Below are 23947 nucleotides of genomic sequence, written 5' to 3'. Positions count from 1 at the left end.
AGCCCACCTCTTTAACATTACTTTTGAGTCGTAACCACTTGTATCCACTCGTCTCCACCTACCTTCCTCTCCTCTTTCCTCTACACATTAATTGATTTGTTTGCTTTATTTTTTGTCTACTAGATTGTAAGCTCTTTGAGCAGGGACTGTCTTTCTTCTATGTTTGTGCAGCGCTGCGTACGCTTTGTAGCACTATAGAAATGCTAAATAGTAGTAGTAGTAGTAGTAAAATGAGGAAGAATGTTGCGGGAGGGTAGGTTAGAAGCTTGGAGATAAGAGGATGATAGGTAGACCTGTGTATAGAAGGAAGTTTATCCTCAGCACTGGCATCCCTAGATCAGGAAGCTTTTTACACTGAAACAAAGAAATGCCTGGAAAATTCTGTACCATGTGACATTCGATCATAAATAAGTACCTATGATTTTCATCTTGCTCTTATTAAACTATTCATAAGACATTCTGAATGCTGAACAAGTATTGAGTATATCTATCTTTTGGTATTTAATGCATTCTCACGGAATGATCCATGGTGTCATGTACCTTCCTATAGCTCTATTCTGTGCACACTAAATGTTTTTACCTTCCATCAGTTTCTTACACTAAGATAATGCAGGCAATCTTGCTCCTCTCACTATTTCATGAGAACAGTAGCAGACCCAGAGAGCAGAGTAGAATGGCTAATAAGTCCTCTTTCTACCAAGACCTTAATCAGCTTTTGCAGTGGTTTTTTTTTCCTACATCCAGAGCAGTTTGGGTATTATTTCAACATAATGTAGTAGGGCCTCTGCACCAAAACCCTTGCTAATCAGTTTCTACTGAGTGTACTGTAAAGAGCTTAATACATGCTACAATGTCACTTAACATGCCCTGCATTAAAAGAGGTCGCCTAAAGTTAGGCACTGGGATGATGCATGCCAAGCACAAATTCTATAATGACAATTACAGTGGGGGAAATAAGTATTTGATCCCTTGCTGATTTTGTAAGTTTGCCCACTGACAAAGACATGAGCAGCCCATAATTGAAGGGTAGGTTATTGGTAACAGTGAGAGATAGCACATCACAAATTAAATCCGGAAAATCACATTGTGGAAAGTATATGAATTTATTTGCATTCTGCAGAGGGAAATAAGTATTTGATCCCCCACCAACCAGTAAGAGATCTGGCCCCTACAGACCAGGTAGATGCTCCAAATCAACTCGTTACCTGCATGACAGACAGCTGTCGGCAATGGTCACCTGTATGAAAGACACCTGTCCACAGACTCAGTGAATCAGTCAGACTCTAACCTCTACAAAATGGCCAAGAGCAAGGAGCTGTCTAAGGATGTCAGGGACAAGATCATACACCTGCACAAGGCTGGAATAGGCTACAAAACCATCAGTAAGACGCTGGGCGAGAAGGAGACAACTGTTGGTGCCATAGTAAGAAAATGGAAGAAGTACAAAATGACTGTCAATCGACAAAGATCTGGGGCTCCACGCAAAATCTCACCTCGTGGGGTATCCTTGATCATGAGGAAGGTTAGAAATCAGCCTACAACTACAAGGGGGGAACTTGTCAATGATCTCAAGGCAGCTGGGACCACTGTCACCACGAAAACCATTGGTAACACATTACGACATAACGGATTGCAATCCTGCAGTGCCCGCAAGGTCCCCCTGCTCCGGAAGGCACATGTGACGGCCCGTCTGAAGTTTGCCAGTGAACACCTGGATGATGCCGAGAGTGATTGGGAGAAGGTGCTGTGGTCAGATGAGACAAAAATTGAGCTCTTTGGCATGAACTCAACTCGCCGTGTTTGGAGGAAGAGAAATGCTGCCTATGACCCAAAGAACACCGTCCCCACTGTCAAGCATGGAGGTGGAAATGTTATGTTTTGGGGGTGTTTCTCTGCTAAGGGCACAGGACTACTTCACCGCATCAATGGGAGAATGGATGGGGCCATGTACCGTACAATTCTGAGTGACAACCTCCTTCCCTCCGCCAGGGCCTTAAAAATGGGTCGTGGCTGGGTCTTCCAGCACGACAATGACCCAAAACATACAGCCAAGGCAACAAAGGAGTGGCTCAGGAAGAAGCACATTAGGGTCATGGAGTGGCCTAGCCAGTCACCAGACCTTAATCCCATTGAAAACTTATGGAGGGAGCTGAAGCTGCGAGTTGCCAAGCGACAGCCCAGAACTCTTAATGATTTAGAGATGATCTGCAAAGAGGAGTGGACCAAAATTCCTCCTGACATGTGTGCAAACCTCATCATCAACTACAGAAGACGTCTGACCGCTGTGCTTGCCAACAAGGGTTTTGCCACCAAGTATTAGGTCTTGTTTGCCAGAGGGATTAAATACTTATTTCCCTCTGCAGAATGCAAATAAATTCATATACTTTCCACAATGTGATTTTCCGGATTTAATTTGTGATGTGCTATCTCTCACTGTTACCAATAACCTACCCTTCAATTATGGGCTGCTCATGTCTTTGTCAGTGGGCAAACTTACAAAATCAGCAAGGGATCAAATACTTATTTCCCCCACTGTATGCATGCAATTGCTGTTACAGAACACTAGTGTAAGTCTGTATTTATACGCCTAACTTTAGGCATGAGCACTCTCACGCTAGCTGGTGTACATGCTTGTAATTGGAATACTTGTGCCTTGTCACAAAGATGCCACAGGGAGGAGCTCTTGCTCCCTGATTATATTTTGAAGTTAAAAAGGACAAAACAAATGGTAGTTTCCCTTTAAGGTCCAGTAAACTACAACTCTCATAAGGCTTTGGGAGAAGTGTCTAGTGTTGGTGACTCCAAAAATCCAGGAAGGGGATAAAGAATTAGGGATATACTAGCCCAGCTGGAAGATAATTGGGAGGTCAGACTCGGAATGCTGGTGGCAGGGAAACCTAACAGGAAACTGCCCATATTTGGAAAGCCTAAAGGGAAGCCTATTATCCTAACTGGCCAAAAGAGCAAATGCTCCCCATATTAGGAAAGGCTACTGAGCAGCCCTTTAAGAATCCTAACTGGAGTTATAATAGGTCAGGCCAACTGATTGGTTGGTTACTGAGAAGAAGGGAGGGGTGATATCCTACATGTATTGGCACAGGTGCAAAACTTAGATTGTAAGCTCACTAGAGACATATGTAATATGTGGCTGTACCACAAAGGTGATTTATCAAGAATCTAACATAAATATAAACATATGTGCATATATGTTAGTACTCTAAACATTTATGGGCATAACACATATGTAAATGTTAGTGCTAGATTATAGAATTGCACCAATAACCCTTCTCAAATCACTTCTACCTGTACATTGGTTTCTTATCCACTTCTGTAGAGATTTTGAGCCTCTCTTGCTCACCTGCAATTGTATTCACTCTGTAATTTCTCATGACCTTTCCTCTTTTATCCCACACTAGACCCTTTCCCCAGATTCTATATAGGCTGCCCAAATGTGGGTACCCAGGGCAGATGCATACACAATTTAGTTAACAAGGCATAGACAATCAATAATTGGAGTTAGTTGGCAACAATTTGGATTTGTGCAGTCATCTGCCCTAGTCGCTATTCTATAACATCTGCACCTAAATTTCATAGCACACAACTCCTTCACCGTGAACTCCTAGTTTGGTACTATCCACTATGTTTGAAACTGACTTCATGGAGTTAGTACACCTTGTTCCCTCTCTGAGGGGCTGATGAGCAAAACTCTGGTGCAGTACAGAACAGCGCCTGAAAAACACCGGCTCAGTACTGAATTGGCATTAGAGACCAAGGCTCAACACTGAGTTGTTTGCAGTCCACTTAGGTGGTTAAGTGCTGAGTATAAGGACTTAACCACATCAGTGCCAACTCAGCCCCCAGACTGCCCAAATAATAGCCAGCTTTCAGTTTAGCGGTCCGTAGTGATATTCAGCAGCAATAACCAGTTAAGTGCCACTGAATATCGGTGGATAGCCCCAGGACTGCCGAGAGGGGGCAGGGGTCCAGCCTCCAAGGGGGGCCCGGCACCCACCTGGCGCTTGCATGGCTCTCCTGCTCCTATGTGCCGCAGAGCACAGTTATCGTGTTAACTCTGCTCTGCCGGTCACAGGTCCTTCTTCCTGCAGCATCCTGTCTCCTGTGTAGAGTATTTCCTGTTTAGACGCGACAGGAAGACGGACCTGTGCAGTAGAGCAGAGCTAGCGGGAGAGAAGATAAGCAAGTAAGCAGACCTGGGATGGTGCGTGGGCCTAGAAGGGGGCAGCGCGCAGGCCCAGGAGGGGGGGGGGGTGGCATGCTTCGTCTCTCCATGGCCCTGAATAGCCCTGCACGGGCTATTTAAGCAGCCAGGAGCCTATCCTGGCTGCTTAAATTGCTTTTTTTTTCTTTTTTTTGTTACATTTGTACCCTGCGCTTTCCCACTCATGGCAGGCTCAATGCGGCTTACATGGGGCAATGGAGGGTTAAGTGACTTGCCCAGAGTCACAAGGAGCTGCCTGTGCCTGAAGTGGGAATCTATATTGACCTTCAAATGTCTTGTAGCACAATAGAACTGATAAGTCATAGTTGTTGATAGTTTGTCCAGTCATCATTCTAAGGTAGTTAGAATAAGGATCAAATGTACCTGAAAAATAAAATTGTTGTTCTGGGTGGTTGCAAACTGTGTTGGATAAAAGTGCTACTGTACTTCAAAAGAAAGTAGCCAAAACTCTTGTAGGAGTGTATTCCTATTGGATAGGAAATCATCACTTATTTTATCATTGTATTTCTTAAATACTTTCCTTTAAACACCCAAAGTGATTTACAATTAAAAATCTCAGCACACAAAAATATAACAAATATATTACACAATAGACTAAGAACATGTGTAAAACAGTCACTTTCTTCCTCACTCCCATCAGGAAAAGCTCAGTGAAAGAGCCATCATGTCTTACAGTTTCTCCAGTTACAAGTTCTCTAGGTAAAGGGCATTGCCTGATGATCCTCTCCTCACTCTGCCTCCCTCTACATTCTCATTCCATCTATTACTCTCTCCAATTCTCTTAGTTGCTTGTCTCTAGCATCTCCCTCTGTTACTTTCTCCTGCAGTGCCTCGTCTCTTTTCTGAAATGAATAACTTAAAATACATGCTGGCTGATATAAGATAAATGAACAGAAAAACTTAAGTAGAGAACTGTCTCAGTCCTGCCAAAGGTCACTCCCTGAGCTGTGGCAATAATATGAAATATCAAGCCCCCTTGTCCCCTTCCATCCATAAAGCCTGCATTATGGACAGAACAGATTTGAGGAGAGGTTGCCAACTTCTTTTAATGCCGCACACTTTTGTTTTGGAATTAAAATATTTATTGGAATACATACATGCATACCCAAGGAGATTGACACTGATTTATGAAATTCAGAACATCTGGAGACCCAGAAAAACAGATGGAATCTGACAGGCAACAAACAGGTTCCAGAGACACCAGATCTATCTGTTTCAGGCTTGGCTGCAGAATACATGGAGTCTTTAATAATTGCCCACTTCTCAGCCAACTTTCCAAAAATGCCTGATGCAAATTTGAAGAGAAGTTAATTTGGTCAAAAATCTGAAGAGTCTCTGCAAAATGAAAACAGATATCACAAATGGGCAGGGATAATCCATGTTTTGACCCTTGAACAAGTAGAGACAGAATGAGCCATGAATAGTCATAACATTGATGATTATGGGCCATATTTACTAAGCAGCGTTATAGGCACGTTAATGTTTTTAATGCACGTTAACCATGTACACGTGCTAACTAGGTACGTGACTACAATATCTCTAAAGGTGCCTACATGGCTAGTACATGCCCCTAAGTGTTGGCACGCTAAAAACATGCACCTTAGTAAACAGGGACCTATGATAGGGAAGAGGGTGTTTTGTTGTGTTTTAGAATGAATGAGCAAGTGACAGAGCAGCACCAATGTGGTGACAGTCAAATACTTGGCAGAATCCTAAGAAATACAAGATTCCATGAAATTTATCCCCAAGGATAAATAGTAGTTTTCTGCAGGTTTATCTTAAGGACTTTACCTCTAGGAATTTATCCAAGCACTCTATGCAATTTTATTTATTTATTTATTTATTTATTTTTGTAACCATATCTTCTGACAGGTTCCAGAGCTTAACTATAAAATGAGTGAAAAACTTTCTTCTATTTGTTCCCTGGTCTTTGTACTTTTTGGAAAGAGTAAACAATCAGTTCACCATTTACCTGTTTCACTCCATTCAGGATTTTGAACACCTCTATCATATCCCCCCCCCCCCCCCAGCTGTTTCTTCTGAAAACTGAAGAGCCCTAACCTTTTTAGCCTTTCCTCATCTGAGAGGAGATCCATTCCCTTAATAATTTTGTCAGCTCTTCTTTGTACTTTCTCTAATTCCACTATAGCTTTATTTTGAGATGTAGTGACCAGAATTGAACATAATACTTGAAGTGAAGTCATACCATAGAGTAATAGAGGCATTATAATTTCCTTTGTTTTAATTTTCTATTCACCTCCTAATAATTCATAATATTGGAGAATTTCACTAAGCTGCAGTAAGCACTAATGCGCGCTTAGGAAAATGCACTACCACGGGCTGCGCTCAGGAGTCCTATGGGAGTTTTGGGATCCACGTGTGCTTCCCATGCGCTAAAAAATACTTATTTTTTTAGAACTGGGTGCAGAGAGTAGGCATGCCCAGTGGTAATTGGTTAGCGCAGCTACATTGTCATGCACCAACCAAAAGACACGTGGTTAGTGTGGAAGCCCTTACTGTCTAGTAAATAGGTGTCAGTAAGGACTCCCATGCTAAAGGCTACATGCTAATTGGGAAATTAGAGCATGGCTATTAATTGAAGAAAAGGAAAATACAGCCATTTTACAGCTACACTAAAAGTGGTCTCAGCCCGTGGGGAAACCAATGCATTAGTCATAGCACAGACCACTTGTTAGCGCAGCTTAGTAAAAGGGCTCCATTATTTGCTTTTTTTGGCTGACACCATATACCGAGAAGATTTCAATGTTCTGTGACTCACCTTTCCGCAAGTCCTTTTGGGTCTGAGACCTTACCACCAGCCACTGACCTAGCAGTAACCAGGCAGTAATGATCTACTTGCGTCAAATGCCACTTGGCGTGCGTCCAAAAATAAAAATTATTTTTTGGACATGCGTATCAGACACACACGAAGAATTAAATTACCACAAGAGCCTCACGGTATCTGGGCGGTAATTCCATTTTGGTGCATGTTGGGCATGTGTAGATGCTTACACGGCTTAGTAAAAAGGTCCCTCAGTGACTTGCCCAGAGTCACAAGGAGCTGCACTGGGAAAAGAATAGCATACCTTTAACCACACAATTAAAATTTTAATTGAAATGCAGCTCCATGTTTTTTCTATTTTTTTTTCAATTTCCAATTCAATTACACTCATGAAAAAGCAAATGTGAATGAATCAGAAATGTACAAATTTAAAAAAAATATAGAAGCAACAGGAAAGGAAAATATAGCCACTTTTGTTCTCAATATTTAGAGCCAAGAAAAACAAAACCTAATTCACAGGAAGAACTATAGAGATCCGCAGCTGATTAACCCCTCCAAGCAGTACTGATGCCTCCCTTGCACTTAAAAAAATTCATAAGCTGTCTTGGATCAAAAACACCATACGTACGTGCTTGGCTTTTTTTTTAGCATTGCTCGGAATCTTCTTGCGAGACCACTCAGTTCTACATTTCTGACCATATCTTCTTGGGTGTAACTGACTCTGCCCTGTTGGTAAACCACACCATCCTGTTTATAAGTGTGTTTAGGACACACCACAATCCATTTTTGCTTATAATCCTTGTGGCACTGAGACCCTGTATCCAACCCTGCCTTCATACTGGCAAGGACAATGTGCCTTAGTCCAACTAGTTAGTCCCATCACCATAGCAGTTCAGCGTGTCAACTCACCAGCCCCCCTCCAGGAAGAAGCAAAACGTTCAAGGTTCATTTGATGACAGAATCTATATTGATTCTATTGGAGTTCCTAGGGGGGTGCCAGATGAGTTTAAAGCGCGCAATCAGACTGCCGTTGGCTTAGAGTCCACAATCTTTTGGTGGTCTACCAACAACAAGAATGTTGACTAGATTAATTACATTTATTACAATCAACAGCGGTTCATAAGTTACACTAGAGATGCTGTTGTAGGTATTGCTGAACAATTAGATGCCGCAAGCCGGATGGCTTGGAAAAAACGCATGGCTCTTGACCGGATTCTTGCAAAAGAAGGTGGAGTCTGTGTGTTGCTGTGAACCCAATGCTGTACATTCTTTCCTAACAATACCGCCCCAGATGGTACCATTACTAAAGCTTTAAAAGGCCTTTCCACTTTAGCTGATAAACTTGCAGAGAATTCTGGAGTTGATACCTCCTGGACAGGATGGTTAGATAGTGCCTTTGGAAAATGGAAAAAATTTTTTGTCTCTACAGCAACTACTATCATCATAGTAATTGCTGTATTTGTGCTTGTGGGATGCTGTATAATCCCCTGCGTTAGAGGATTGGTTCAACATTTGAATAAAACTGCTTTAACTGAAAGAAACCCTACAGTGGCTGCCTATGCACTGTATGACCCATTACAAGCTGATGTATATAATGCTTATGATACCATGTATGCACACATGCAACCTATCCCAGTAGATGGTGCCCTATATGTTAATACGCATTCCTTTCCCTCTGACCGCCATGTTGTAGATACAGAAGACTCTTTTTAGAGAATGTTTTATTTTGTACTCTGGAAATATTTAGCTCCTTGAGCAGGGACTATCCTTCCATGTTAAATTGTACAGTGCTGCGTAACCCTAGTAGCGCTTTAGAAATGTTACGTAGTAGTAGTAGTAGTAGTAGTAGTATTTTTCATCCTTCTTTGGAATCACTCAGTTACCGACCATAATATTAGCCTGCCACTTTGATACCATGCCATCCTGTTGCCCTCTTTTTGGTTCATATCTTTGGTATACCTTGCTCACATGGATTTTAAAGTCAGGAAGTCCTATTAGAAATACAAGAATGTAAAATGAGGAACCTGTATGCATAACAGGAAATACAGGCAAAGTCCTGTTAGTAAAGCTCATAATGAATGTTAAAAGTATCCTTCTATAAAACTTACTTTATAGAATCAAAAAATAAGTCTATGCCAAGCTTTGAACCCAAACCAATAAAGTGGAGCTGAAAAAAACCACAAAGGAAGGCAGGGTTTGCTTTAAAAAAACAATCTCTTTCAAGAAGCTAGAAAAAGGGGAAGTTGATAACAAAACTACCATATGTTATATGAGCAGACCGCGTAACAATCACATTAAAATATATCCCTATTTATACTACAAACTGAAACCTCAAAACAGACACAAAACTCATGAGCGGCTCAGATACTTCCCCCTTCTGGCCAGGACAAGAGACCCTCCTTGCAGCCCATGTAATCTCCATAATAGTTAGGAGAAAAAATTTTCAAACTTAAACTACAATTTTTTTATGCTGTATTTTATACTGCGACACAGAAACCATCCTCTGCTACCACTTCCTCAAATGCAATCTAAACAGAACTTCAGTGAAAAATAGGAGATAAACAGATAAACATTTCAGTTATTTGCAATTACAGTCTTCTCTGTTGAAGTACTTCATATATAATGACATGGCATAACTATTCCAGAAGTAAGGAAGAGAAAATATACGCTCCTTGGAGATCCCTTATCTCTGCAGCTGATAAGGAAATCTCGTGGAGTTCAATGAACTAATTTAAAAATAAAGAAATGATTTCCTAATATTCACCTGGCGTAACTATGCCATTTCTATAGAACACACATATACAAGGTTAGACAATAATGTCTTAAAGATTTTATCCTTATCAGTAGTGCATGCAAATGAAAACACAGCTCTTTACAGGCACCTAGCAAGAATTCTCTCTAGCAGAAAAAAAGGAAGCATTTTTGAGGAACAAAGAAGTTTCAAAATAATAAGTTTTAAACCAGACAATTAAGAACTCTTACACTGGGTAGCAAAATGAGAATCCAGTTCTCTAATTCTAGTCAAAAGCCATTTATTAAGAATTTGCAAATGTTTAATGAGTTGTATGAGTCTCAGCATATTTAAGTAATCTGCATAGAATATTCAGATTAAAGGATCCATCTATGGGCTAACAAAGGTCAGCCTTCTTATTCCACTTAAACCAACTATTACAATTTTTTGTGAGATCCTTTCTTTCTCCTGCAAACTATCTCTGTAATCACTAAATCTAGAGGCGTGGTCAAAATGTGGTATTTTAAAACACTTTTTTCTAACAAATAAACCTTCACGTAAGAAGTGCAATAGGGCAGTAACCCCCACCCCTTCACTCTCAAATTTGAAATTGTACCTACCAAGAACTCTGTTAATTAATTTTTTCCCCACTGATACTATATATTGCAACCCGATTTACGCCGGTCCCTTCAGAGTTGAAACAGTGACCACGGCTGCAGTTAAGTTACAACATCACACTGTCTGGGTACACTTAAAAGACGTTGAGCTGAGAGATAAAACTGAATCAGGAAGTGCCCAAAAACTCCTCAGAAGTTGAATCCGGAAGCGACCAGGACTCTACAGAAACTAGTGACACGCCACAGCCATTTTGATTGCTTTTATTTTAGATGTGACTAACTTTACAGATAATGTACATTGGCCAGAGGACAATTAATCTGTTACCTATATGCTACCGGGGGGGGGGGGGGGGGGGGAACGACTTTTCTTTTTACATTGAAGCTGGAGTATCAAAATGAGGAAGTGATAATTCTCAATGCATATGTGAAACAGACCTTATACTAACCTAAAGTGTATCTGTGTTAGAGGAACTTTCAATGGTGGTGTGTGATTAGGAAGATTCAGGGGGGGGGAAGACTTCTTGAAAAGATGTGTTTTCAGGTTTTTTCTGAATTGGGTCACTGTTGCATTCTGTACACTTGATGGCTGCTTTACAGTCTTTAGCCATATGCTTGGATGAAGAGCCACATTTGTAACAAATTCTGTACTTTTCCAACAGTTCTTTACATTCTCTCAAGGGTTTCACCCTAAATCCTCAACATTTCTTGAGAGGATGGGGTTTCTTATGTATAGGACACTGTCAGTCTGGATCCTCTACTGTCTCTGTAGTAGGAGGATGATCAGATGGTGGAGTTAATGTGGGCAACACTTCTGTCATGTGTGCAGCTATAGGCTGGAAACTGGAAAAAGACATGGAACATTATTTCCAAACTTTTACATATTCAACAACCAATCTCCTGGAAAATGATTATTTTTGGTTCTCTGGCATTGGACACCTCTCTGGATAAACATGACTCTAAATTGCTCAACATTTTACTAGCAGTTGCTGTAAAATCCGTACTATCCAAATGGAAAGATAACTCTCTTTTAAATATTTATTTCTGGTGGCAATCTGTAGTGTAACTTCATCAATTTGTAGTCTCAGTAATAGATAAGAAAGATATTTCTCCATTGGCATTAAAGTGTGGTCTAGTTTGGACTCCTATATGTCCAATACTTAAATACTTAATAGCTTTGATATATGATTCTGATATTTTCTAGTACAAAAAACAGAAGAAACCAGTCTTCGCAAGAAAATCAACAAGAAACAGAACAGCGAAGATGTTGTTTCCAGTACAATTGAGCGCTATGGCTTCAGTTTATTGACACACATATTGTTTTTACATTTGGATAGAATTAATAATCAACAGACGGCAGAGAAGACTCCTGACGCAGGCCAGTACGGCCGAAACACAGCTGTGTCCAGTCTCCTTCTCCCTGCTACAGTTTGGCTAATAAAGTTGATCCTTCATTTTTACATCCAAAGTGTCGTCTTTTTTATGTAATTTTTGATTTTGATGGACTTATCTTTTAAATACATATTTTATGATTAATTTTAAATTTTGACGTTTTTGGTATATATTTTTTATTTTTATTTTTATGTTTTTGTTTTTTGTTTTTGTTAGTCATCTTCGCTGTTCTGTTTCTGATATTTTCTAGACATAGTACTTGCAAGGTGATGACTTTCTTTATTTTCACATATAGCAATTCACCTGACAAATTGTTTTTCTTTGTACTGCTTGGTCTCATTGAATTATTTGAGTATTCTGTTGTACACATTTTCTTTATACTTTTCAAAGTTAATAAGGATACTTGGACACAAACAAAATGATCATCAGCAAAAGTCTTCTAAACAGCCGACTTGGAAGAGCTCCAGATCTCCCCCCCCCCCCCCCCCCCCCCCCCCCCGCCCCCAATATATTTATTTATGGATGGATGTTATCAACTTGTGATATGAAATTGTTATAATGTGACATGTAAAAGTGCCTCAGTAAAATTATTTCTTGGATTAATCTCATCCTTGTGTGGCTGTGTTGATTTGTATTTAGGAAATGCAAGTGCCTTAAGAATCCTGGAAACTTGTTGTCTGTCCAAACTTCACGTCCCTCAAGTTAGAAGAACTAGGAGCCCCATGGAACATATTAGGGCCTTGCAGTTTCCATGCCCATGTGATATAGCTGGAGGTAGAAGAGGGATTACAAATGTGAAAGAGAGTCATTGCTTTTATATTTAATTAGATTAAATCCCTACTTAAATGCACCGAACCTGTATGATTTTCTTTCTCAGAACTAAATGGAAAAATTGGCCAGCATTTCAACCAAAATGGCAGACTTCCTCCTCCAAAGCAGGCCTGTTGATTTTCCCTTACACAAGAGGAAATCATTTAAAATCTGCATAACAGAAGCTTTGAGAAGAACAGGATGTGACATATGTTTGCTTTCCCACACATTTGTACAACTGGATTTGGCAGATTCTAGGTGTTTTAATGAGTTCACGAGCTGCTTCATTTCCCACTGAAGTCTGTTCTATTCTTTTGCCTCCATGACTTTATTGAAAAATATTTTATAAACATGACTTCTAGATGAATCCTGGCCCAGCTAGTACTATTGCTGCCTATCACAAGTAGATTCTAGCACAAGAGACATATAATAATGCCAAGGTTGTATGTGTGCGTGAGGCACACAACAATCTGCCAGTCAAGATGCTATAAAAAGATGCTGCTCATTCATTTTGCCTTATTTTGTGCTGGAAAATTTGGGAGAATATCATAGCCGAGAAAAAGAACATGAAAAATCAGCCAGCCAATGCTGAGCTGCAGTACATCATTTGATAGAAGTTATCGGGGCTTTTCAATGGTCAGCAGCTCAGGTTTCAGAGAAATATTTTGAATTTAGATTTAAGTACTTTTTTACACTTCAGGCTGCTGTGTGTTTTCAGTTTCCAACCTCTGTTTTAGTTTTCCAATAAAGAAAGCTAGAAAATTGCTCTAGAACACCACTCATGCCTTCACCTTTGCCCAAAAATCAAGCCTATGACACTGCCCCCTACAGGGCGATGAATTATATAATCATTTCCAAAGGGAAAGCAGGATAATAAGCTGTTGAGTTTCCTAATATAAATTAAGGGTTTATTTCTGGAAAAAACACACGGGAGGGGGATGAGTTTAGTATTAATTATGAATGCACACAGAGAAAATGCATTATTGAAAATCTGTCTTCTTATGGTTAACAGATGACTATTACCAAGCGCAAGGTTGTGTCCTTCCTGCTGTTTTTTTCAAGAACCTAATGTTCCAAGTGAATAAGTGAGTGCCTTTTAGATTACATGTTTTAATCTGGGTATCATGCATTATTAATTATCATTATTTTCTATTTTTTAATTTTTAGTTTCTATTTTTTATTTAATTTTTCATTGTTTTATTCATTCACTATTTCCTGTTTTTGTTTGATAGCATTCACTGCTGCATAAGCATCTCATTAAACGGCTTATAACTTAGGTATGTGTCCTATCTGCATTAATATTTAAGCTATATCACATGTTTTGCTAATGTACAATAGATTAAGGGTCTATTACAGTTTGATAGTTTTTGTTTTACATCAGTATCAATATCAGTTTGATGTGGGCATGATCTGTATGTGTTGTTATATACACATGTATTTTTGATAAACTGTTTCTCTTTTGCTTTTATAAATGTTTTTGTTTACCTGCCTTTTTTATATATATACAATAAAGTTTTAAATATATCTATGTGTATGTTTTTACAGTCAATTTTGATACATATTATTGATCCATTTTATATTACCATTAACTATTTATGTGTATATATTTTGAAAGTATTATGGCGTGGGTATTATGTATGGGCCATGATTTGTTACTGACTGTGTAATATTATTGTCATTTTGATATATAATTTTTATTATTATTGTTTTTATATTATTTCTTACATTTGCTATTTTATGTGTTTTATCACATCACTTTAGCCCCTGACGCAGCCCTCTGGGTGAAACACGGCCTGTTTCGGGCAATATTTTGGTATATGGTACTATCAATAATGTTTTAAAATAATTTTTATTTCTGATATGCTGTTCTGTTTTCCATATAACATAGCACCTTTCACAGTCTCCAAAGTTTCCAGTTCTCGCCAGAGTAATACTTGATACCACAACTCTTCTTACCCCATAGCTGCACCATAGATTTGTTAAATTATATCTTTACTGAACCAAACTACATAAGTGTCCTGAGGATCTGTGATTCCTTATAATAAGGCAGTGGCATAACCAGAATGCAATTTTTTAGGGGAGAGGGGTCCAGGGTAAAGGTAAAGGAGTCAATAGGCATATACAGTCTCATCTGTCCCCCACCAGTATGTCACTCACCAATGGCATCCAGATAGTAATGGTAAGAGTTTTGCCCTGACATACAGCCGGAGACATATGCACATTGAAACCCTGTGGATAACATGGCCCATTCAGGATCTCATGAGGTGGGAAGTGCTACCTATGAGGTTTTAATTTATATACCATGCCATCTGAACATCGAAATCTGCAATTCATGGATCCCTTCTTCTGGTGGGCCTCAGGATCCCTGCCAGCCATAGTAATTCATGCTAACCATGGTTGGACCAGGGGAACTGGAGGAGACTGAGGCAAAAGTGCAAGTTCCTAGAGCCCTCTAGGCCTACCTGGCTAAGCTCCAGGATTAAGAGCTTGCATAAATTTGAGATCTAATACTGCAGAATTCACCATCAACTGTTTCCCAGAATTGTGAAACTATTTGAAGTTCATCCTGCAGTTTGATTACCCTTATGGAAATTAGCCAGAAATCCCCAATTCCTTTAGGCGCAACGGCCTGCCTATAGTATTTTTTCCTTTAGCATAACATTTTATTAATAACACACCATTATCAACTAGTGCTTAGACATGGTACAATATATTTGGATAACATCCAGCACCCCTCCCCCCTCAGATAAAGGAGCGATATGTGCTGCCAAGGAAAAGGGGGCAGCTAGCAAGGGGTCAGAAAGTATCTAATTTCCCCAACCCCATCTCCCCTCTGGAGTACTGTGTATGCATATGTGTTCAGTACTCAGTGTATGTGTATGAAAATGGCAACTGATTCACAGTACAAAGAATAACAGTAAAACTTTACTGCAGGAGCTATTAATGAACTATGGCCCAGATGCTCTAAACTTTAACGACCCTTTAACGAAGAAATTTTGAACCGTGGCATGCATTAAAGGCCATTTTCCGACGATGGTAGCAGAAAACGAAAACGGAATGCAGATGAGCAAATTGTGTAGAAACCCTATTAAAACGAGATGCATCAAAGTTTTCCGACTACCCTAACGCTGGAAAACTGCCGGAAAGCTAACGAAAGGTCTGTACCTGTCGTTAGGGCTGTCCGACTAAAAACTTTAATGTAAAAAACAAAAAAAAAAGCGAGGGAGGCGAAAGCGCGCCTCAGGGGCGTCTTTTATTGACCCCCGAGGTCGCTGCTGCTCCCCGCTCCCCCTGCATCAATATAAAAGTGAAAAAAAGGTTCGGAGGGGGCAAAGGCGCTCGTCAGGAGCATCCTTTATGGACGGCCTTACCCCCCTCCCCCCGCCCGCCCTTGGTTGCCGCTGCACTCCGCTTCCTCCCCCAGCATTACATTAAAAAACAAAATAAAAATCAAAGCTTTAGGAGCCCCGGCCCCCTCCCTTTCTCAATGATGTAGCTTTCAGTATTGCTGTTTTAACTCTAAGTCCTCTTTTATGGTCCCAGTAGCATTCTTTATCCCGGATCCCCCTTCCTCCTAAGAATGTAATCTTCTCCCAGCTTCTGCTCCCACCTCAGCCACCCTGGAATAGTCTCTCTTCTCCAGACTTCTGCTCCCCTGAAATAGTCTCTCTTCTCCAGACTTCTGCCCCCCTGGAATAGTATCTCTTCATCTACTCCCAGCTCCTCTGCCCCAAGTTTCACAGAAATTGTATCTTTTCTTTGGGTCCCAATTCCTCTCACCCCCCCCCCCTCTCCCCCCTGTTCCCCAGATACTCTCTCTTTTCCTAGCTCATCTCCCTCCCTGTCGCCCTTTTGTAATCACAAACTCCCGACAACATTTCTTCTTGCTTCTCCCCTCACTCCCCACCCCAAAGGCAGAGATCAGATCAGTATCGGTCAGTACTAGGACCTCTTTGCATATCTTTTTCCTTCTTGGCAACTTCAGATTTTCTCTGGGTAGCTTGGGCACACTACGCAGCACAGCAAGAAACCACTGGATACAAGGGCATCTTCAAAGCTTTGTGAGTTTTCGATTGCAAAGGCAAGCAGCAGCGGCAGCAAAAACATGCTTGCTACTGATGTGCCTGCTCCTCTAATATTAAGATGCAATGTGGAGGGGGGGCGCTGAAGGAGAGGAGAGGAAAAACGCATGGGATTCTGAAGCCATGACATCAATGGTAGGGCATTTTAGTGCCCTTTACGTAGCATGCCCCACCCATTAATTCCTTCATCCTTGTAACCCAGCATCTCCTTTTTCTCATTCTCCTCTTCCACCCCCCCCCCCCCTCCCGGAGCCAAACATTTCCTTTGCCTTTCCCCTCCACCCCTAGCATCTCCCTGTTTTGTCTGCCTCTCCTCCTGTGCTTACTCATGGTCCAGCTTCTCTCCTTGTGTCTCCTCTCTTTCCTCCCTCCTGTTGTCCAGCATCACTCTCTACCTCCCTCACTCCTGGGTCCATTTCTCTCTCTCTCTCTCTGTCCTTGCCTTCCATTGTCTGTCAGTCACGTATCCTTCTCTTCCCCCAGCTTCCAAGGCCAACATCTCTCCTCTCTTCCCTCCCTTCCCTTTGCCCCTGGGCCCAGCAACTCTCCCTTGCTCTTGCCTCCCTCCATCTCACTCAAAAGCATTGTGCTCTCCCTCCCCTTCCCTGTTCCATGGGTTTGGCATCTCTCCCTCTCTCTCTTAGCACTCCCACCCCCTGCAGCCCATCTCCCCCTCAAACCTCCTCACTGTGTGCATTAAACATGTCTTGTCCACTAAAGATAGCTGGCAGCAGCAGCAGCAATTTCCGTACAGAGCCTTTCCTCCGCCACTTCCCGGAAACAGAAAATTATGCCATGGGGGTGGGACGCAGCAGAGGGAAGGCTCTGGGGCCAGCTGTAGGCTTTGCATGTAAATCACTGCCACTGCTGGCCACCTCTAGCAGGCAACAGGCATTTAAAGTATACTGGGGGGGAGGGGTTGAGAAAGAGGGAGAGATTTGAAACTGTGAGTGAGGAAAGGGGGCTAGGAGCAATGGAGATGCTGGACATGTAGATGAGGGAGGTATATTTTGTCAGTGACAAGATAATTTGGTGCTCTTTATACAGCAATCCCTGAGCCAGTGCCTCACTTGTTGAGCTAGCTGTGGTGTGAGAGGTACAGCCACATAGGGTGCAAATATGGGGTCAATGCTCACAACGGTGGCGCTAGAAGCAAGAACGCACATCCTATAGTACAAGAACAGTGCAGAACACTATCACCCCCCCCCCCCCCCCCCGCAATGCTCAAAGCACTTGGGATGTAATGTTATATGCTCTAGAAAGCAAAAACATGGGAGAGGAACATGATTGATGCATGCACACAACAGCTGTGCTTACTGCGAAGCTCCGGTGCACATGCACCATGCAAAACAGGAAATACAAGTGCACATCAGTACCCTTTCCCCATGCCAGTTTAAATCGTCTAAGAGGCTCACACCAAAGCACAGGAAAACGGGCGCCAATGCCCACTCTCACTTCTGGCTTTGCTCAGACTCGCATACGTGCTTCTCACTACCAGCACTACATGCTGCAAGGGCTTCCTTTCTCCTTTCAAAAGAAGCCAAAAACTGGCAGAAGAAATCCTCTCCTCAAAACCTAAATGCCATCCCCAACCTGGTGCTGTGTTTTCAGTTAAAGGCCAGTTTTAGTTTCTATGCTGTCCTCTGAGCATTGGAGTGAATACATAATCACCCTGATTTGAATCCATTTCAATGCATTTAAATACAATTTGCGCTGATTTTCAGCTCACATATTAGTATACACTGGAGGATTTTGTGCACGCTTCGCACATTGACTTGCACGCACTTCCAGCACCAGTTGCTCCTAGCAACGGCATTAGGTTTTGAGCATCTGGTCCATGGAAGGACATAAAAATTGCTCTCAGCTCATTGTCTCCTCATTGGTGGTGGCAAAGTAGGTGAGGCAGGGAGTGCCAATGGGTAAGTTGCAAAGGGCACAGTTATAACTCAGTAGGATCCTGGCTGGAAGAGCTGCTTCCCTTTCTCTGCCACTCCTCTAACTGCTGAAAGGAAATCAGTTTTTTTTTTTTTTCCAGTGTGTTGAGTTTGCACCTAATTGCCAATATTAAGCATAGGGGGAAGTGTGCAGACGAGGCTAGCTCCAGCATGACTGGGGAATTTGTTTTCTTCCCCTTTTGCTGCACACTTCTCACAGTATGGTAAGTTGGCAACACATAATATAGTCACACAACCAGCCTAGCATAGAGGATAAGGGTAGTGGAGGAGGTGTCACCTGCTGTGGCCAAAAAATAATGACGCTCGTCAGTGGGGCCACATAAAAGCATAGCAACCATCAATATTACAGTTTCATCTAAACTGAAACACCACAGAATAAATAATTCAAATGAGTTTTCATAATTTATAAGTTTTAATATAAAATATAAGACATCATCACATTTATTACAGCAAACGTCAAACAAAACCCAGCACAATGCAATAGGGTAGCTCCCTGCAGATCTACATATGAAATAATAAAAACGTACAAACAGAATTCTGCATAGACCAGTACTAATATAAATGGAACTTTAGAAAGAAATATAGGGCCTGATATTCCAAACAATTTAACCAGGCAGAAGAGGCTTTATGTTCTCTTTTCTAGCATTAAGCTCTCTTTTCTAGCATTAAGCATTGACTTACCAACAGAAATGCCTTTGTAAATTACCATTTCAAAAACAGGTCACAAAGCACTCCCTGAATACAGGCACTGAATAACATAATATTGCCCCTAGAAAACACAGAACCTTTTTTATTATGGTTGTAGAGGGCACTCAGGTTCTGCTTGCAAAAATACAGCTCAGCAGAGACCTCTAGTGACTCTAGCAGGAAAAGGTGTGTGAACTTTTGACTTTGTGATGTTTTCACAGCTTTCAGATGAAGGCCTGGCATTCCTATCCAATTAACAATGGTAGAAGGGGGCACCCTTTGGAGAGAAACTGTGTTGGTAGAAATACCTTGCCAGTGGAGGCAGCCTGCCTAACTCCTGCTTTTCGGCCTCTGTACCACTGCTGCAAGGGAAGAGGCTTGGCTTTGGCCTCCTGTGTTGAACTACATCTACTGAAGAGCAAGATGGTCCCTAGCTGGCACAGCCATTGCAGCTGGAGCAACAAGGAGTGGAATGCATTTAACAGAGCTTATAGAAAGCTACAGAATCTACACTAGGAGGATCCTGGAAGAGGGAACCAGTTCTCTGCTACATTCCTGACACATGAGAGAGAGAGAGAGAGAAAGAAAGAATACTAAGTAGAGAACGAACTGATATACAAGAGTTAAAGAATACTGCACATAAACTTGAAAAACAAATATATCAAGGGTGCACAGCTGCTAAGTCTGATTTAGAAGCACCATCGAGCCCCACTGATCCGCCTGCCTATGAGGATGAAGTGTGTATTTTGGCAGCAGGACTTTCTGTACATCCGTCAGCTCCGCCTCCTCTGCCTTCCCCTAATAATCAACTGGAGCCCACTGAACTTGTGAGTGATACTAACTGCACTAGTGGTATAATGATCAGAAGCAAACGTGGGCGCTAAAGGCCAATAGTGCCGTACTAGCGCCCACCTTTGATCCCGCCTGATAAGAGCGAGCGAGCACATGTAACAATGTGTTCGCCAGCTAAGAATGCAATGAGCATTCAATGCATGTTAAACAGGGCATTACCTATTCCTCTCCAATACCTCGCGGGCAGCGCACCAAACATTGGTACTGCTCCCACAGCAAACCCTACACCAGCTCAGTTTCAAGTGTACAGCGTTGCATACATCTAGTAGCGCTATAGAAATGATAAGTAGTAGTAGTAGCTGGTGTTAGGGTTTGTGGAGCATTGGGAAGGAATAGGAAACCCTGTCCAGCATTCATTTGCAGGCTTGCAGGATCCCCAACCCCCCCTCCCCAAAAGCAGTCAAGGCCCTGATGACCTAGTACCCCCCCCCCCCCTTAGCTCTCCAATGGAGGAGGGAGTAGCACACTCCCTCCTCATCCAGCCCAGACCTGTCAAACTAGTGCGTGAGGACTGTGCCTGAGTGCATGCTCAGGCACAATCCTCCCGCATTTTCCCCTATGATCAGAGCTAATAGCGTGCTTATATTTACATGCTATTAGCTCTGATCATAGGGGCAGTGTAGCCCTATGCTGTTCCGGTGCTATTTTTAGAGTGCTGTTTGGAACAGTTCAGGGCTTCTGATCATCTACCTGTCAATGCACAAACGTTAAATAAAGAAATAATAAAGGTAGCTTCCCATTCGGGAGCAGTTACAGGTGATCTGTCTAGGCATAATGTAAGTCAATGAAAGGAGTTATTGGAGACGCTAAGGAAGGATTTGGATACTACAGGAGAGGACAGGAAATGGCTTTGTAAGCAGTGAAAAGGGAAAGTTGGCATGTTGAATGAAAAGTAAGTTGAATCACAGATGATAGAGGAAGTTAGACAAGGGCTAGAGGACAGCAGAACCAAAAATTGAGAACAAGATGATTGCTGATTACAAAGATAGTATAAATGATTTTATTTTCAGTTTAGTGACTGAATTATGTCAGTGTCATACTGTAGGAGCCAACTTTTCCAAATTATTGGGGGTGCTACACCCAATGGAAATGAACTCTTCCTGAACGCAGTTAATGAGTTTGTTCAATACTGGAGGCACTCAAGCACCCACAGAGCTGGCTTCTATGGTTGGTGTTGAGAATTTATTTTGCACTGTACAGGAGGACATGCATTTCTTTCTGTTTCTCTGGTGTTAAATGACATGCTTAGAGTCCTGTATTTCTGCTTTCAGATTTTGTCTGCTTGCTTTTTGCAGTTCCCTATTTTGTATCAGGTGAGAGTCGTGTTCTGCATCTGCAACTGAGGTAAAGGATTCTGCTGGCATGTAGTGTCTGTGTAGGAATCTGTAACAGTTCATCTTGTTCCAGTTTCCCAGTAGCAGATATATTGGTGCTGTAATGTATTTCAGTAGCATAATTAAATGAATGGAAAGAAGGTGGAGCTTAAGACTATTACTTGACAACTTTTGCGCCTTGTAAGTGTGCCTCAAGCTCAAAAGGTTGAAAATCACTGACCTACCTGTTAACCTTTTGGGGCATGACTTTTTCCAACAGCTGTGCTGAACTATCCTGGCAAGACCCTGGGGCACTCTTTCCTTTGAGGGAGCCACAGCCGGAGGTGGAGGCCTTGCCACCTCACTTATGGGCCTCTTTAGAAGCCAATGTTGGGAAGTTACAAGTGGCATATTTGAATCAATTCCATGAAACCTATACCCTGAATCAGACAGTACCCTCTCCTTAAGCCTGCATAGAGGGAATAAGATTTGTTATTGATAATCTATTCCATCAAAGTGTCATTTATCCCACTACTTCTGACTACAACACCCCAATTTTGCCAATATTGAAATCAGCAGGCAAAACGTATGGATTGTTCAAGATTTACATGCCTTAAATGCCATTGTGATTTATATTTTCCCTGCTGTGCCTAACCCACATGACATATAGACTCAAATCCCTGCCTCTGCCACTTATTTTTCAGTAATAGTCTTAAGCTCCACCTTCTTTTCCATCCACCACCATGCAGACATTCAGCCCTACTTATTTACTTTTGATAACCAACAATATACATGGTGGACACTTTCCCAGGGGTACACTGAAAGTCCTACTCATTTTTCACAGGCCTTGTGTTCTGTTTTACAGGATATTCAATTTCAGTCCTCCACACTAGTCCAGTGTGTTGATGATTTGCTATGATGTTCAAGTAACTAAGAAGCATGTACTAAAGATATGTTACTGTTCCTTAGGCCCTCATGTCGGCCCAGTTTTGTTATTATTACATGTTCTGTCTCCACAGTTTCTCACCTTGCAAAATTTAATTGACTTTTACTCACAGGCTTCTTGCAGGACCAGCTTACTTGGAATACATGGGGAGGCGATCAGAAACTGCAATGGACTGTAGAAATCCGGTGATTGTTACATCTGCCCTCTATCTTTGCTCTACCCTATTGCTCTTTAATTGCATCAATTGACTTATGCATCAGTGGCTACTTTGGGTACTGTTTTCAACTCTTTATGGTTACATCCAGATTTTGTCTCCACTGCAGAAGCTGTGGACCTGGCGTGTCACCACTGTTGGACTGCAGGCCACGGAGGGTGCCCTTTGAAACCAGTTCCCAGATTTTTGTTGCACTCCAGGTGTCCATTCTTCCATCTTCAACTTGACTACACAGAACTCCCAATTGCCAAAAGGGGAACGTGATATCTATTGTTACTTGTCCGTTCTCTGGATGGGTGGAGACATACCTATCCACTCCAAAGACCGCTGTTGCAACCATCAAAACTTTGCTACTCAAATTTATTCTGGTTTGGGGCATACTCTTGGTTCTATCCTCTGATCAGGGCCCAGATTTAGTCTCACATGTTTGGGAAGGCCTTGAATTGGCTTTTGGATTCAAGAGGCAGTTGCACGCTCCTTATCCAGTAATCCCCAAAACTCTGACCAAGTTGAGAGGATGAATCAAAAACTTAAGAGCACTTTGAGAGCCCTAACTTCTGATTAGTTCTTTGGCTAACTGCACTGCCCTTTGCCCTGTCAATTTGCAACTCACCTCAGACGACTAGGAAAGGTCTTACCCCAGATGAAATTATTACCGGACATCCAATGACAGGGCCTTTACACCATATGGTACCACCAGATCCCCAATTATCGGGCAGCAATATCTTAACCTATTGTAAACATTTACAGTGAGTATTGTCTTCTGCTCCTTTATTTCAGGCTCCAGAAAGCACTATGCAGACAGTGGATGGTATATTGTACCAACAACTACAACCAGGAAATTGGGTTTATATCAAGAACCATTGGCCTGCTACAGCGCTCTCCCGGAAGTTCATGGGACCCTATCAAGTGCTGCTTGTTGGATACTCTGCGTGCAAGCTTAAAGGACGTCATCGTGGATTGTCATCTTACCCACTGCCAGAAAGCACCAGTACCGTTGCCTACATTGGAGCATTCCTTGACTTATTAAGTGTTTGAGCTAAGGATTATGCCTTTTTGTTACCTCTTTGGGAATCCTGAAGCAACTTCTTGTACTACAGTCATATCCAATCTGCTCAATGGACATTTTAGACTTTTGCTTGGATATTGTATAATTCTTGTAGTTATTATTTTAATTTTAGTTTTTCAACATTAAGAGGTAGATGCACTAAACGTATTTCATCGTTAAATGAGCCCTCAGGGAAGAATTTCCTATCCTTTCCATGCACTTAAGCCTATTTTCCGACGACAGTAGCAGCTAACGAAAACGGAATGGAGATGAGCAATTAG

This window comes from Microcaecilia unicolor, chromosome 1, assembly GCF_901765095.1.
Source record: "Microcaecilia unicolor chromosome 1, aMicUni1.1, whole genome shotgun sequence".
NCBI lineage: Eukaryota > Metazoa > Chordata > Amphibia > Gymnophiona > Siphonopidae > Microcaecilia > Microcaecilia unicolor.
The sequence above is the reverse complement of the archived record's forward strand: the minus strand, read 5'-3'. Positions refer to the sequence as shown.